Here is a 4,504-nt window from a genome sequence, read left to right on the forward strand (position 1 = left end):
TCATGTATGTGATGTGAAAAGGGGCCATTGCCCTTAAATTCACCCGTTATATATTGTCTCCTTGAAGGCCACGGTGCTATTGACGAATGTGTTTTTAGTTTGGTGTCGTTATTTTTTTTTGTCATTTTGCACACCGCTGCCAACGCAGTATCGCCCAAACCAAGAGCCTTGTGCGTGCCGCGTGTGGATGGCGCGCAGTCCATTTTACATCTCCATAAACAAACGTACAGGGGAGCCTCTTTGCGCTCGAAGCTCAATTATTGAGAATGCCTCGGCACAGACAGGTTTGCCTCCTGTAAAACCACTCCGCCATCCACGTGGCGGTGTCAATTATTTACCCAGAAGAGACCCCTGGGTGCAGGGCCGTCCGGAGTGGGATGTGCGCCCTCTTCCCCCCCCCCCAGCCCATGCCTTTAGAATAAAGAATTACATCTGACACCGTGACGTCGAAGCGCGGCGCCCCCCCCCCCCCAAAGCGTGGGGCCCGGGGCGGTCGCCCCCATTCGCCGCACTCCTCGGGGACGGCTCTGTCTCCACAACTCGGTCCTGCACGATGGCGTAGCGTGGTTGGCATGGGCCCTGGTCCAAGGAATTAAATGCCCCCCCCCCCCCTGTCCAATTACCCCCCTTCAGTGTGACCTGGCGTCGAGCGTGCCTGCCCCCCCCCCCCCCCACCGGAACCCTGTCCCCCTCCGCCGTGCAGCTGCATCGTCCGCATGGGATTCTGAGATCACTCGCCAACGACGACGTGAGCCATGGATTGGCCCGGGAATCAAATTCAGGTAGCCAGATCATTCGCGCAATGCGCCAACACCACTGCGACGCCACCTCCACTAACCACCACTGGCGATATGACCCAGATTCATCTTCACACCCGGCTCACCCACTCACCCACAACCGGGATAACCCCCCCCCCCCCCCCCCTTCGTCGATTGCTGCGGCTGCGAGTCGCGGGTCGTCAGTGGGCTTGGCCTGGTAGGATGGGGGTGGGTTTATTTTTATGTTTTTTTTGGGTGATTTGTTTACCTTTCCCATACTTTGCACTCCTATCGTATTGTTTGCTGTTGTAACGTCCTTTACTAGCCCCTTACTGGACATCTGTGAAAAGAAGAGCTTTGCAGCTCGTAGGATTCCTCCAGTCTATATATATATAAAAACACAAATCTGATTCGCAAACCCAGGACATATTGAGTCCTGGTCGGAGGCGAGCCGAGGGAGCCGTGCCAGCTCCTCTGTGCCGAGCGCCATACGGGAGGAGGGGAGGGGAAGAGGGGCTGGCTTCGTCGCCCTCCCCGCGACGCGACACGTGAAGGTCACGGTCGCCGGAGAGGACGAAGGACCCGGGGACAGACACCGCGGGAAGGGCGACGCGGCGCCGGGAAGGGCGACGATTCGCCTCGCAGCCCGGGATGCGTCGTTTCAGTGGGGGGGGGGGGACGGACAAAAGCGCGGTCCAAAAATAACTGCGAAATTGAACGGCTTCTGGCGCAGAATGGATAAGGTCACGGGGCACAGAGGCTGGCGTGTAATGCGATCCTATAGCGCGACGTGAACCGATATACCACGTCTCCTGCGACGCGTCCGCACCAGCGCGGCCACGCGAAATGACAAGATACCTGAATGGGGGAATTTAACGTCGCGGAAAGAGATTGTCCCCGTGTTTGTTGCTGCTGCCTTAACGGGTTAAACCGTCGGCTGCGAGAGTGGGTTTCGTGCGGAGGTGGGTAGGGGAGGGTGGCATGTTAGGACATGATGCGGGATGCGGGTATGCGTCCGTCCGTTGTCAGAGAGACAAATACGGCGTGTGAATGTGGGCAAGAGGGCGAGGGTACGCCTGGGCACATTCAGAATGTTTCCGTGGCTGCTGACGCGAGACAAGATCGAGACGTTGCACATCAGATGCTATATTCGAAGCGATGGAGAGCCAAGGGTTGGTTTGACAATTCCATGCTTAACACAGGCTGCACTGTAAAACAGGCGAGTGGCCTTTGAATTACAGGCACGCGATGCTAGGAATTCACGGCACGATGGGTTAAGCAACTTGCGAGTTCAAAATGCGTGGCAAGAAAGCAGTGTACATGTACCTAATTAGAGGGCGATTGCAATAGGTGGTACAGATGTACAGGGTGCGGGGCAGGTTACCCAGACGGGTGGGGCATTGCAGTGGCACCCAGAGGATGATCGAGCAAGGGGAAGACCTAAAAAGCCAGATGGAAGAACACTGGAACAGGTCAGGTTTCGATTATGCAATCGCTGGAGGGTCTAGCACATGGGGCAGCCAACCTATAACACACCAAGAGACAACACGTACCCCAAGAGTTCTGCAAACAGCCAAGTGTATATATATATAAAAGGGTGTGTGTGTGTAAATATAGCGAGTTTTGGGCACAGCAGGGGAGACATTCATTTTGTCTTTGCTACTACTGTAATAGTACGTTCTACGTTATGACCCTTCGATAGAGCCGCATGCTGCTCGGGGAGACGCCAGATGGCCACCCCGCTGGTCGAGCAAAAGGAAGCGATGAGCTGTGGTGGCATCTACAGTACTGCTGTTGTCATCAACAGTACCGGCTGTAGTCTTTTTCCATTCAGAACAAAGGCTGCGAAGGATTCACAATCGCATCATTTAAGATACACACACTACGTTAAAATGCATGTCGTAGATGGAATTTTAAACATTACGTAGAGAGTAGCCGTACAACAAGGCTTTTGACGAGATTTAAAGAGACAAGTTTGATATATTTTTTTACAATGCATTATTTATGCGGACATTTATCATTAAGTACAAAGGGTACTGGGACTGAGAGTAAGTCTTGACATACCAGTGCATATCGATATGGGAGGCAGCTCTCAGACAATGACGAATGCTCTGTATGTGAGAATATTAAATATTTTGTGTCATACCACATGTTGAGCAAGGTGACAGACTGTAAGGTTAAGAGTGCAATCCTGATGGGGATTGACTCAGCCCATCATCCGTACATGGTCGACAAAATTAGTACCAGATTTTGGGCACGTCAACAGTGGTTATCCTACTTGACAAGACTCGCACCCGCCATAAGGTGGGGTTTCCACCACTGGCTCAGGGCTGTATACTTGAGATAAGCACTGCATCAGTGCTCATATTTTTCATTGAGATCACAGACTTAACAGGTAGGGGAGCTGCAGTCACAACAACTGCCTAAAACAAGTCGCAAAGAAGCTCCAGAAGCCAAGCACCTGTTCGGGCGGTGCGAACGGCAAATCCCATTTAACCTTTAAGCGATCAACGCGGTCCAACAAAGGTGAGATTCGTGCACCGGAGAAAACGTTCACCCCATAACCTGGATGTGTACCAATCGTGAAGAACAACACGGCTGGAAGCAGCCGCCGTACTGGAAATGCCCACACACCTTTTTTTTTAAACTTCGATTGCAAAAATGATCGAGTTGATACTTGTGAAAGGCGAAAGGGGACCGTGTGTCAATTCCGCTGCAACGTTTGACACTGGCGAGGAGCGGCAGATTGGCTATTTGCGAGAGAGCAGCCCAGACAACAGATGCATAGCATGTGCTGCTGCCCTCTAGAGAAAAAAACGAAGTCCTGTCTCGTGACAAAAGTGGGCAGGGAAAGTCAACCTTTCTCTCTCTACAGCATTGCTACCTTTTTCGTATTCTGGAAACTTTTCAGATATAATCGAACTTACCATTTCGTCCATGGGTTAGAGCAGAAATCGGTACCACATAGAGGAGCAAAGCTTTCGTAGTACCGATATATTTACATGGTGAATACGAGAGTGAATTACTTGATAACGCCACTCATTTCAAATGGTTATCACGTGATTCACTGTTATTGGACATATATGCCACCTCAAGTGGCACCAACTGGGGAAATACCTGGTCTGGGTCCTCGGAACATTTACCCTGCACGAGTGTTAACACTGACGCCTCACAACAGGAAGGTCCTGGGTTTGACTCCCGACTCGGGCACCTTTCTGCGTGTGGAGTTTGTACGCTCTCCTCCTGTTCTGCATGTGTTTCCTCTGGGTTCTCCCGTTTCATCCCATAAGAAAAAATAATGACCAAACACCTAAATATTGAAACATTCCCTGCAAATTACTCAATTACCATGACAGCAACGTCACCCGCCGACTGCAAAAACTGGGCAGGACCCTCCTGAAGAAGAGTTTTGAGACTCAGTGAGGTTTTCCTGGCCAAAATAAATAAGTTGACAAAGCAAATCGGGCCAAGCTACGTCTGCCAATGGCCATGCAATCCTTGTCGTTGGATATTATCTTCTTGCTTTAGTGAGCATGGAGGCATCTCCCGTGTATAGCCGAGCGAGCGGTGGAAATTCCACATTTGATATCGAGAAGGAGCGAGTGAGCTGTTGTAAATATGCACGTAATAAATTAATGCAACACTTCAATTTTTACCAGTATATTCACTGCCGTTAACATCACCAACAGCAGGAAATGTATTGATTACAAACAGCAAATGGTATTAAAATCAAGTTGCAAGCGTCA

The sequence above is a fragment of the Petromyzon marinus genome, chromosome 17 (assembly GCF_048934315.1).
Source record: "Petromyzon marinus isolate PM22_M1 ecotype Great Lakes invasive population chromosome 17, UKy_Petmar_22M1.pri1.0, whole genome shotgun sequence".
Lineage (NCBI taxonomy): Eukaryota > Metazoa > Chordata > Hyperoartia > Petromyzontiformes > Petromyzontidae > Petromyzon > Petromyzon marinus.